Raw genomic sequence first — 13,865 nt, 5'->3', positions numbered from 1 at the left:
AACAGCTATATATGGATCTAACCTTTTCACCCGCCGGCCGTTGTCTGAATTTAAAGTGGCAGCAGTTAATTTTTGCCCTTTTAGTAATATGGGTGTCGTCCTACTATTTGATTATGTTGGAGCGATTCTACCGCGCACGTCATTCCCCATTCACCCCCAACAATCATACAACATGTACCTCCGGCCCGAAAATCAGCAAGGTGATCCTAGAACATCGCTAAGACTCATGCGGCATAAATCCCCGACAAATAACCAAACTGCACACCCGTTGACTTTTTCCTGCACGCGGTGCTCCAACACTGTCAGCGCCGCACTTCCACACTCGACTTTTGTGTCCGATTTATGACTGGATGAGCATGCCGCGCGTGACAGTGCGCTGTGCTCGCTTGAAGCACGTCCATCCTGCATGCTTAGCTCGATGCTTGAAAGCTCTACCTGGATTTATTTGACACTCTCATGGCTATCCCCATTACCCACCACCCCAGTACCACGTCTCTTTCGGCTCTCACGCCGGACGCCCGCCTAATGTGGACGTATGACAGGCCGAGCTTCAATCACCCCTGCCCTGCACCGTGCCTGTAATCTGAGCCCTCATATTCACTGCCCCAAAATCCATGACGGCTTCCTGCTCCCGGCTACCCCAACCGTCTCTGCGATAGCTTTCATTAAAACTTACCAACTATTAACTGCTGCTTATTTAAAGCATGAAAAGTAGCTTGAGAAGTATTCGGCATGGAGAATACATTGTAACCTCCAATTTGCTTCAGTAGGACTTGCTGATGTTCGTCACTCATTATTTGATGTTGGGGAGGAGGAATAACCACAAACTTGACAGGACTGAAGATCGAGAAGAGGACAGGACGAGCGGTAACTAGCAACTGAAGTTTATTGAAAAAAAGACATGTTGCAGCAAAGGTTGCATCTGCGCATAGCGTACGGGAACTAAGATAGTGACACGTGGAACACACAAGATAATTAATGATATACATCGAAACGAACAAGAAACGAACAAAAAACAACAAAGAAATGCCCGTCACAGGTTTAACAGAAACCGGGTCTCTTTATCTAAAAGCGCCACGGAAGGCTCACTCACACACATATCAAGCCCAAGTTTGCGCATGTGTGCCGCCTCTAAAATCTCTCTTTCGAGCCTCGACCTGCCCCTTCCGATGATGGTGGCTTTGTTGAACTGTGGGTAGCAGCCATCGCATTCCCTGCAGTGTCTCGGCAGATTTGCGCAATTATCAGGTTTCAAGGAGCGGAAGTGCTGTCGCAGCCTATCGTTTAGACATTGACCCGTCTGGCCAACGTATACTCTGCCGCATCGCAACGGGAACTGGTATACCACATCAGTGGCACAGTTGACATATCTGTGCTCATGCTTCGTCGTGCACGCGACACTGCGCTTACCTTCCGCCACGTTCCCGCAGAGCTGCGATAGCTTGCAAGGGGCTGAGAAAACAATTTGAATGCCTTGCCTACCTGCCACCCTCTTGAGGTTATGGGCCATCTTGTGCACATAGGGGACAACTTCAAGCGGCCTTTTGTCCAGAGGGATCGCCTCCTCTTGGCCACGCACCTTGTTCCGCAGTTTCCACAACAGAGATTCCGCCACTGCTTGGAGAACGGGTGGTGGAAAGCCTGACTGCAGCAACTTATCCACTTGGCCCTGAAAACTACCTGCAGCTTTGTGCTGGCATGACTTTCAGAGAGCTGACCTCATACAGGTCATGGCTATGCCTCTCTTAATTAGTTTGGAGTGGCAGGAAGAGAAGGGTAACACGGCCTTTTTTGAACGCGGCCTGTAGGCCCAGCACACGTGGTCATTGGAGCTAAAAGAAAGCTGCAAGTCTAAAAACTGGATGCACTGATCTTGCTGTTTTTCAAGAGTGAAGTTTAAGGAATGGGAACAATGCTTGAAAACCGCAAGTACGTCCCCCGCGACTGTGTCATGACGGGCTTCGTGGTCAACATTTAAAAGGACTAAGAAATCATCCACATATCTAAAAACCTTTTAACACCAATGTTGGCAGCGTCAAGCTGAAGCTGAAGCTTGCGGTCAAACTTAGCAAGGAAAATTTCACACAGGACCGGCGCAACACAAGATCCAATGCAGATGCCCCGTTTCTGGGTGTACAGGTTCCCCTCAAATTCAACAAGGGTTGCGCAAAGGTAGTACCTTAGCAACTCTAAAAACCCGTCTCTGGAGACACCACAATCATTTTGGAAAGATACAACACCTGAAAGATCAATCAGCTCGCTGACCGCGGAATAAAGTTCGTCGTGCGGAATGGAATAAAAGAGCTCTTCAATGTCAATCGAAATGCTGAAATTCGCGCCGATGACACTCTCCTGCAGCACAGCTGTCACGCTAGCCGAGCTCGCAACCTTGAATGGATCTTCAGGACTGAGGTTGTTGAGGTGCTTCATGAGGTACCTGCTTAGAACACCCTGCCAGCTACCTTTCTCGGTCACGATGGTTCGTAGAGGGCACGAGTCTTTATGCGTCTTTGCAGAAAAGAACACAGACAGGGCATCTGCCTTGATAGCTTTCACTTGGTTGTGCAGGGCTTGAAGGTCCATCTCCTCGAGCAAATTCAGTGCAGCTTGCTTGACCTTCGAGGGTTTTAGTCTCGTCTCGTTGAAATTTTTGGTCACTGCCTGCTGGGCCTTCTCGCGGAACACACTTTGTGGGAGGACTGTGAAGCCGCCTTCCTTATCGGATAGGAGCAATGCCAGCTCACCCCTGCGCAAATCATCAGCGACTCTACCAGGAGATCCTGGCTGTGCGACTTATGAGGAAAACACCTCATTACTACATCCACACCGTCTAAATGGCAGCGCTGACGCTCTTCCTTGGACGCCTTGTCCGCTATCCGCCGCACGAGTGCGAGCATGCCGTGCCTGCTGACTGGCGCATCCAAACAATATTTAGGCCCTCGCTCGAGTAAGGCTTGTGCCTCTTCTGTGAGGGAAGCTCCGTACAAGCGGAAAACAGGTACCTTTTCAGCAGCCACCTGTCTGCGTTTCCTCGGGAGGCTCAACCGCTGGTGATTCCAAAGGAAGTCCACGGACGAGCGGGCCGCTTTCTGATAGTCGGACAGGGTCCTCTGTCCCTGGCTCCCGCGACCGCACCACTCGAAGCAGAGCAGTTTCAACCACTCGTGCAAAAGTCGCACCTGACGCCAGCATTCCGCTTTCAGAATTTTGGTGATTCTTCTCCAGTGCCCAACTGAAGGGGGAAATGCCCCGAACGCTTTCTCGATGTCCGGGGGGCAGATAGAAGCACGAAGGAAATAGCCATAGGTTCTTGCTCGGCACTCAGTTGAAGCAATAAGGCTAGCACAGAAACCACACTTGCTGCTGGACGGATAGTGACACAAAAAAGAGCCCAATGTAGGAGAAATAAGGTTCAACAAGGGGAAGCTTTGGGCCAGTTGGTCAGACATGTTGGGGAGGAGGAATAACCGCAAACTTGACAGGACTGAAGATCGAGAAGAGGACAGGGCGAGCGGTAACTAGCAACTGAAGTTTATTGAAAAAAAGACATGTTGCAGCAAAGGTTGCATCTGCGCATAGCGTACGGGAACTAAGATAGTGACACGTGGAACACACAAGATAATTAATGATATACATCGAAACGAACAAGAAACGAACAAAAAACAACAAAGAAATGCCCGTCACAGGTTTAACAGAAACCGGGTCTCTTTATCTAAAAGCGCCACGGAAGGCTCACTCACACACATATCAAGCCCAAGTTTGCGCATGTGTGCCGCCTCTAAAATCTCTCTTTCGAGCCTCGACCTGCCCCTTCCGATGATGGTGGCTGATTGATTGATCGAGCTGATTGATCTTTCAGGTGTTGTATCTTTCCAAAATGATTGTGGTGTCTCCAGAGACGGATTTTTAGAGTTGCTAAGGTACTACCTTTGCGCAACCCTTGTTAAATTTGAGGGGAACCTGTACACCCAGAAACGGGGCATCTGCATTGGATCTTGTGTTGCGCCGGTCCTGTGTGAAATTTTCCTTGCTAAGTTTGACCGCAAGCTTCAGCTTCAGCTTGACGCTGCCAGCATTGATGTTAAAAAGGTTTTTAGATATGTGGATGATTTCTTAGTCCTTTTAAATGTTGACCACGAAGCCCGTCATGACACAGTCGCGGGGGACGTACTTGCGGTTTTCAAGCATTGTTCCCATTCCTTAAACTTCACTCTTGAAAAACAGCAAGATCAGTGCATCCAGTTTTTAGACTTGCAGCTTTCTTTTAGCTCCAATGACCACGTGTGCTGGGCCTACAGGCCGCGTTCAAAAAAGGCCGTGTTACCCTTCTCTTCCTGCCACTCCAAACTAATTAAGAGAGGCATAGCCATGACCTGTATGAGGTCAGCTCTCTCAAAGTCATGCCAGCACAAAGCTGCAGGTAGTTTTCAGGGCCAAGTGGATAAGTTGCTGCAGTCAGGCTTTCCACCACCCGTTCTCCAAGCAGTGGCGGAATCTCTGTTGTGGAAACTGCGGAACAAGGTGCGTGGCCAAGAGGAGGCGATCCCTCTGGACAAAAGGCCGCTTGAAGTTGTCCCCTATGTGCACAAGATGGCCCATAACCTCAAGAGGGTGGCAGGTAGGCAAGGCATTCAAATTGTTTTCTCAGCCCCTTGCAAGCTATCGCAGCTCTGCGGGAGCGTGGCGGAAGGTAAGCGCAGTGTCGCGTGCACGACGAAGCATGAGCACAGATATGTCAACTGTGCCACTGATGTGGTATACCAGTTCCCGTTGCGATGCGGCAGAGTATACGTTGGCCAGACGGGTCAATGTCTAAACGATAGGCTGCGACAGCACTTCCGCTCCTTGAAACCTGATAATTGCGCAAATCTGCCGAGACACTGCAGGGAATGCGATGGCTGCTACCCACAGTTCAACAAAGCCACCATCATCGGAAGGGGCAGGTCGAGGCTCGAAAGAAAGATTTTAGAGGCGGCACACATGCGCAAACTTGGGCTTGATATGTGTGTGAGTGAGCCTTCCGTGGCGCTTTTAGATAAAGAGACCCGGTTTCTGTTAAACCTGTGACGGGCATTTCTTTGTTGTTTTTTGTTCGTTTCTTGTTCGTTTCGATGTATATCATTAATTATCTTGTGTGTTCCACGTGTCACTATCTTAGTTCCCGTACGCTATGCGCAGATTCAACCTTTGCTGCAACATGTCTTTTTTTCAATAAACTTCAGTTGCTAGTTACCGCTCGTCCTGTCCTCTTCTCGATCTTCAGTCCTGTCAAGTTTGCGGTTATTCCTCCTCCCCAACATGTCTGACCAACTGGCCCAAAGCTTCCCCTTGTTGATCATTATTTGAATTTGAAGGTAGCGCTGTTAGTAATACCGCGGGTATATGACAGGACAGAGAATACGCTGCTTTACAACTGCTTTATTTTTCACTACAGGGGTAATAATTGTATGCGGCGCCTGCGGTTAACATTTTATTGGCTTAGCTCACACTCTCTAATCTTCCTTCCATCTATGGAAACGCAAGAAAAAAAATATTCTTATGAACAAAATTATTCCTCTTCATATCTTTGTCGTCGTCAGGAGAAATCACCTCCTTCGCTGCTAAATATATACGTAGTTCGATGCGGCGATTTCTTTCTCGACTGGTGATGAGTTGGACATAATTCCGGCTATTGAGACATTTTCGTTGTGGCCACTACATTAAGAGTTTCCTTTAGTGTCATTCCTTGGAATGTACCTCACTGCAATCGCTATATCATATTTCCGAAGAAACAGCGGGGAAATACAAACTATGGATTCCAGCGTTGTTTCCAGTCATAGTGATAAGGCAGGGAACCGTATTTCTGCGTGAACCGAAGATAAAGGGTGCGAACCATGCATCATTGTCGGTAGCTATGCGGAGCATGAACCACATAGATGGACTAATTTCCCGTTCTGCGTCTTAATGTTGTTACGCATCAAAAAAATAAAAAAGTTGCTGGTGTCGTTGAGGAGTCTTTATAAATTATTACGGCGAAATCATAAGGGAGTATACTTCCGACGGGGATCCTATGCTCTTATCTGTGGCAGGCACCACAGATAACCAATTGGGCGCCAGGCATTGTGTACCATAGTTTTGCTGTATTTTATCTTCATGAAAGAGTGTAGTTCATGTTGAGCGCATCTGTAATCTTGATTTGTGACTGAAGTGGCTTTGTCGGACGAGAGAGCATTTTCAGGTGGTTTTGTTGTGTTGAAATGCTTAAAAAATAAACGGGTGTGAATGCACGCGCCACAGGCCAGAGCGGTGGTGAGCAGAAGGACCTGCCAGCGCTGCCGAGCAGACAAATGTTCTGCAGAGGAGAACCAGTCGGAAACGAGAAGAGTAAATAGAGCGACGTACTACACCATGACGACAGGGTGTACGAGGACGACTCCTCAGTCGTCGTGGTGTACGTCGAGCTCGCGGGTCGCCGCCTCTTTAAATACATGGTGCAGACCAGAAAACTAAACGCAGTCAAGTTTATTGACTAGCACCTGGAAGCTCCCTGCATTTAGGCCTTCATCATTCCCGACGAACAGAAAGAATAAAGGATAAAAATATCAATAACTAATGCAGAAACAAGCAAAAAGTAATTTACTGCAAAAAGTAATTCTAAGTAATTCTAAAGTAATTCTGCAAAAAGTAATTTACTTTGCCATTTACTTAAAATTGTCTGAGCGTCTACTAAAAATTATATTATGAATACATTGTCATAAACTTTCAGTGTTGCACTTTTTTCAACTATTCCATAACCCCCTAAATTTGTAAAAAGGCTGCACCATTTAGCGAATTGTGAATTCAAGCTGGTTCAAAAATCATCGAATTTCTACAGGCAAGCTACAGGTCCACATGCTTTAAATTTATATTTTCGCAAGACAAGCTCTGAGTTTTCAATTTTTGCCATGCAGTTTCTGTGGACACGTCTACGCTTAAAAGAAACTTCAAAGGAAAAATTTAAAACTCAGTTTTCAAAAACAAAAAAAAAACCTGTTGACCTGCAGAATGCAAAAAAAAACAGATATGCGGACGAACAAAATATTACTTCACGAAAGGAATCCGTCACACAAAGTAAGCGAGAAACCAGAAAAATAATATCGACATAAAAACATCAAAGTTTACATTTACATCTCCTGAAGTCTCCACGGTTAGATACGTTGGCGTCTTTTCTTGATGTAATGTTTCTTGGCTACCTCTTTCTGCGCTTGTCGTCCTTTTCAGTTAGTTGTAATTGATTTTTGAGTGCCAGCAACAGAGCGCGAAGACCACAGCTGCACATCCATGGCGTCTACCTATGAAGCCATTTTGAGCACAAACTCTACCAGCGGAGCCTGGCTAATTCGAATACGCCTCTAAGACACCTTCCTCGATAGTCTCTCGCAGCAGCCCGAAGAGGGGTATTCATACAACAACAATGCGCTACAAGATACCGCTTTCCTGCGGCTACTCGTACTTTGGCCAAACAACAGTAACGTTCGGGATGGGGAGTCCGGAGTTTTTCTCGTCATTGCGGGTTTCATAAGTGCAAACCTAGCTACGAGGAATGCCTAATGATAGGGGAAAATAGAGAAAAGAGAACAGGAGAGATGATTGAAGCCTTCGCAAGGCAAAAGGTTGGGATTGAATATTCTGTAAAAAATCCATCCTCATCACTATCAACAAAAGACATTGCCTTCTTGGATGCAGCGGACAGTGCGTACTTGTGAAATTTGCTTACATGCTTTTAGGTTTTGTTTTGTTTGCAATTTGTTCAGTTTTTCTTTTTGCTCTCGAGGTCTCTGATTTCACACAGCCTGATAACCCTTCATGTCGTGCCCCCTGCTCTTGATTTGTACCTTCATCAACACTCTAAGCGCCCATAGAGTGTTGAGCGGAAGCTAGCGCTTGTGTTCTGCCTTGTCCTTGCTTTTTGCGAACCCCGTGTGTACGATCCACTAGCCCGAATCATCACCCGTCGAGATTTCGTGCAAAAACAAAAATAAAACCGAAAATCTGTGCAGGACACATCATAAGGAGTTGTGTTTCTCTCTTCCAATGATTACCGTATCAGTCTGCGTGCCGCCGCTGTGGCTCAGTGGTTATGGCGCTCGGCTGCTGACCCGAAAGACGCGGGTTCGATCCCGGCCGCGGCGCTCGCATTTCGATGGCGGCGAAATCCTAGACGTTCGTGTGCCGTGCGATGTCAGTGCACGTTAGAAAAACCCCAGGTACTTGAAACTACCAAAGAGCCCTTCACTATGGCGTCTTTCGTAGTCGCTCTTTGGGATGTTAAACACACGTGAACAATAAACCATTTCGGTCTCCAAAAAAATAGTATTCTGATTCCGTGGCACGCGTTGGGTCTGCGGCCACTCCTCAGATAGATGACAGGTCGCAAACACAAGGAAAATCGAACATTTATCCAGGCATGTACAACTTGTAAAAACGCGGTGTTGCCACAGTCGTGCAGCGCGGTAGAAGGAACGAGAGAGACTCGAGTTACGTTAGACCACGGTGTAAGAATACATTTAGGTGTTGACACTGCGCTCGGCGGCGCGACCAGGACTTGTTCGCCGCTCCCTGCGCTTCTCTCGAACGCTGACAGATGGCGCTACGCACCCTGGGCCCCTAGTCGCCGAGCATCGGCAGCCGTAATGCAGATGCCACGGGATCTTTCGGTGCCGCTGCGTGTACGCGTGCTTTGTGAAGTGCGGCAAGACAACGAAGGATTGAAACTGCTGTCGACACCAAATAATTTTGGGCTACTTCGTGTTTTTCTTGCTGAGACTGCATGAATGGGCGGAACAGCAGCGAGGACGCAGCCCTGTGCTGCTTCCGAGCTCGTTATCGAAATGCGTTCATAGCAAATTTTTTTTTCGTTCATCCGCACGACTGCTGTGAGCATAGTTAACTACACTGCCTCTTAAATATAAAAGGTCGGACTCAACGCGCCCACATTTGGCCTGAAGAGCCTACGCGTACATTCAAACATTGCTTGAGCAGTGTATTGCGCCAATGCTGCGAGATGACCGCCGTGTTGAGAACATGGTTAACTTCGGCCACCTGGAGTTCTTTAATTTGCACAGAAACCTCAAGGACGTTTCCGCGTTTCGCCTGCATCAGAAATACTTACTCCGCAGCCACGAATAGAACCCGCGCTCTTGTGCTGTATTGCAGAACGCCACTGCCGCTATACACGCGAACGCCGGGACCAAAACAAAAATCCAAGTGTACATTTGCGGCTTTTTAATAGCAAGTGCAGTCCACAATTAGGTACGCGAAACACAAATAGTTACTGGAAATGCCACTGGCGTTGTTTCTGCCAATCTTATCCCTCAGGTCGGCACCGACGATGCTGAGTGGTTGTCTCTAGCACTAGGCCCGAGAACGTAGGTGTAATGCCGGCTGCGGTGGCCGCAAAACAACGCAAAAGGTGCCCGTGTGCTGTGTGATGTGAAGAATCCCATGTGGTCTAAGTTTGGAGCCCTCCATTGCGGCATCTATTAATGCCCATATGCCCCTTCGGGACATTAACAGCACAATTTACTTTTTTTTTTGCTCAAATGCGGCCTTAATACCCATTCTGTTGAACAAACAAATTTATTACTACAAGTAGCCTCTCTGAGAGATGTGATTTCCTGTAGTCACTAGGTTACGCACAAAACACAGTGAATCACAACCTACTGGGCTACTTTCGCGTAATCAAGAGCCAAGACCGTGGCTGCAATTGTGATGATCACTGCATTCGTTTATTTGGACGATACACTGAACGAATCATCCTCTATCATCTAGGATGAGCACAGCTTGGCCTGTTTCTTTTTTTCTTGACACTGCTTTGTCATGACTGCATTGGTGTGCTTACAATGCTGCCTCATACGCATGCTGACGTAATAGTGGAGGAGCTGTGCGAGTACTTCTTCCTTGTGATCAGCACATGGGAATGTCATCATGTATGTATCTATCACTGCGTCTATGGTGTCCCAGTACACCGTGTGGCAGTCTGCATAGTCAACAAAAAACCGCTCCGTATGCTTTAGAAGGTCAAATATGTTGACGTTAGGGTGGGTAAGACCCCCTCTGGTCTTCACATTTGTTAGAGCTGCTTCAGCAAAAGAATTATTTTTTACGCTGAAGGCTGACAAGCAAGCAGCGCAGCTGGTAACTCTTCGCATCTTTCTGCTCAAAAAACCGGTGACATAATAAAGTATGCAGTCTGTAATTTGCCCTCCGTCTGATTTGTGTTCCCGAACGATATCTTCACATTCCCAGTCTTCTACTGAAACTAGATCGTCTAGCTTTTCTTTAATTTGATTGATGAATCCAGGGCATGATGCCACTTTGTCGTCTGTTCTAATGAGGGCCCTGAAATATGACGCATCCAGCAATGGTTCCTCACCCTCGACGACTTTGCAATTGCCATACTTCGGAGGTTTAAGGATACTGTAGATCGACAGCGTCTGGTAAAGCTGCATAAAGGTGGGCATCGAAGGGTGATCATTCTGGCTTCCTGCCAACCGTATTTTGCCAAAGAACCGCTCGATAGGATCTTGGTTCATTTTGTTGGTTAGGACATATTTAAAGTTGTGGCAATCAAGCAGCACCTCACAAAGATCCAAAGTGGACTTCAATGTGACTCGAAGTCCCTCGCAAGTGCTCTTTGTCAAGAACATGTCTTTTATAATGTTGCCACTTTCCAGTTCTCTTTCCCAGCTGTCCAGCCAGTCAATTCCATGCTTGAGAATTGCGAGGTCTCGGCTGTTCCTTGTGATCCCTTCTGCTGGAAATCGCCTGTTCAGTGCATCAAACAAATTGTTTAAAAACAACGTGAATTCTTGAGTTTTCTCGCTGCCTATGAGTTTGCGGATACCTTGTTCCCGATAAAACTGAATACCCGCCGCCATGGAGCGGCTAGACTTGGGTGGCTAACTTCACACGCATCTTCTCACAGTTACTCGGGTATATGTGAGAGTGCGTTATTTTCGGGCAGACTTTTAGGCCCCCCGCGTTGGCAACGTCTTCCTTGTAGACTTCAGCATAGTACTCCCACTTGATCCACTGTCCTTCGTTTTTCAAGTATCGCTGCTGCTTAAGTCTATTTCTCACACACTTAAACAAGTGTGGAGTGTCAGAAAACGCAAAAACTTTTCTTTCAGGGTCAACTGGGTGCGTGAACTAGTAGCAGCTCTCCTTGAGGCTTCCATTAACACCTAGAATGTTCCACATGCTCCTGTTTGTTGACGCGCCATCACAGACAAACCCATGAATCTTTGCACCGGCTTCTTCGAGCATCACAATAGCTTGGAGAAGCCACTGAGCGAGAATGGAGCCTTTGGTTGCATTTTTTGCTGCGAACACCCCTATAGGTTGAGCGTAGCTATCGCCAAAAGGACAGAACATGAAAACGAGGGCGTGATCAGCGAGCTCATCAGCGTTTCCAGCGTCTGTTGCCAGCCCTACATATGTCATCGTGCGAGAATTGACACGTTTACTTTTTCTAACCTGCATTTCATCGAACATGATAATCCCATGTCGCTTGAAGTCGTCCATTTTTTCTATTTTCCTTTTCAGAGCAGAAAAGAACTTGCTGTCAAATCCCGACTTAAATCCCACCATAGAGACATACCGGCGTATTGTTCGGACTGACGGCAATGCGAGCACTTCGTTTTCCATCAGGAACCTGTAGGCTGCTGGTGACCTGATATGAAGGAGCAAGCAAAGCAGGATCCAGCTGTCCGAGTATCGTCGTCCCTTCTTAGAACCAGTCTTGCCAGCAGCCACACATTCCTTTAACACAAGCTGCTGTGCCTCAGTAAGGTTCGCATCACGAGGAATGCGGTCAAGTGTTTCATCACTTAATTGTTTAAGCTTGGCTTTGCATTTGCTCAGTTCCGCCTCAAGCTTTTTTTTTCCTTTTAGAAGTCGCACTTTGGACCTGTAGCAGGAAATTCTTGCCTTCCGCAAAAGGTCAATGCGGGCTTTTTTGGAAGGGCTGCTTAAAAGACGAATGTGCTTCATTTCTCCTCTCTTCTTCATACGGGAGTAATGTATCCGGAGTGTGTCTTTCAATCTTTCGCAACGGTCGCAACTTGCTTGTTCAGAAAATTACATGCAGTTTCTGTGCCGCCACACGCCACATGGATGTTGTGGTACATCTCGCCACCGGGGCCACCAGCGCATACGTGCAGGTTGTGAAACTTGTGAATCACACTCTCCAAGTCGCTTAGGCCGCATGGAACAACATCGCCGCTTATGGCGTTGACAGTTATAGGGTGACCATAAATGAAGGCACGCAGTGATAGCATTCCGCTGGATGAAACTTTAGCATCTAATGACTTCCTCAGGAAAGGTGCCTGGTCGCGTTTCTTCGCCAAAGCCACTTCCGTGAAGACTACAGCCTCCACACCAAAGCTATCAACAACTTGTGTTGCCCACGAGGTTCCTGGAAGTTGAATGCTGGATACATAACTCGAGAGACATGAAAATGTGAGCGGTTCCTTTTCATCTTGGCCGCTGACAGACACTCCCTCGTGACTTTCCTCGACTAATCCGAGGCTGCTGCATGCTGCCAATGGTGCTTCAGTCTGGACGTGACACAATCCATCTGGACCACCCTGATGTGGACTCGTGCGGTTGTCCTGACGAAAAATGAGAGAAATTATATCAGTGGAAATGGATTTAAGGTACTGTTATAAAACATATGCTACTATCAAAAGCAGCCAAACCCAAAAAGCTACAGGCAAAAGTTTCGCGGACTGCTTCAAAAGCTAAGGGCTTAATCATGCTGTATGTTAACAACAGCTAAATTATTTAATGTCCTGGGCTGGGCAGTTACTATTAACCTGTATTGCAAGCAACTGTATCTGGTTATCCAGGGGCACCTATAGGTATCTATGGCATGCCGGGAGGACCGATACGGTTAGCAGAAAGTTATGTACAGGGAACACTAAGCACCTAGAATATTAAGTACCCGGAGCAGTGCAGAAGAGAACAAACCTTAACGTCATGAACGCCAAGGAAGACGGAGGTGGCACTTGAGGAGGTGCCTCCAAGTTCCATGGCGGGAGAAGGGCACGTTCCTTGATCACTCCACTCAAATGTCTGCAGTTTCTTCTGAGGGCTCGATGATGGATCGGTGCCTTTTTGTTTTTCACAGACCGTCCCAACGGGCAGTGCGACAGCGGCGGGAGCGGGCCGCTTGCTTGACTGATCGCCACACGTGGCCGTAGACTGTCGTTTTCTAGGAGGCTTTCTTGACCTTGTCGGTTTTGTCAGATATTTCGGACACCCGGGAAAAATACTGGGCACAGCATTCGCCGACAGCACCGGGATCTTCTTCGGTACATTTAAAAGTACCTTGCCATTGAACTCGGCATAGTACGATTTTGATATCATATGCTCGGGAAAGTGCTTCGCGCAGACGTGGTCGCTCGGTTGCAATATCCTATCTGCTCTGGGAATTGCCCGGCGCCAAAGTTCTAAGCGAGCAGGCTCCGACGGAGGTTTAAAAAGTGAAACTTGATCCGGACAACTCCGGTAGCCCGAACTGCAGTTGGGTACGAAGCACTTCTTACCCATAATTGCGTCTAGCAGACTTCTGGACCCGGCTGAAGTTGACAGGTGTGTCACAGCAACAAACAACAGATCACAGACACAATGCACATAGGCCGCGACGACCGTCCATGGCGTCGGCCCGCGCCACCACGTGCGTTTCCACAACTGTCAATCCGGCTTGTGCCAAACCGCGACACAAAAAGCTAGTTCTAGCAAAATTTGCTCGTCCACGATGGAAGCTGACGACGTGGAAGCTGAGATCGTGGTGTTCACAGCTTGTGATGCACTCTCTCAGCCCAAAACATCGACCAACACAG

The sequence above is a fragment of the Amblyomma mixtum genome, chromosome 3 (genome assembly GCF_055824585.1).
Source record: "Amblyomma mixtum isolate Tamu chromosome 3, ASM5582458v1, whole genome shotgun sequence".
In the NCBI taxonomy this organism is placed as follows: Eukaryota; Metazoa; Arthropoda; class Arachnida; order Ixodida; family Ixodidae; genus Amblyomma; species Amblyomma mixtum.
Note: the sequence above shows the minus strand (reverse complement) of the source record.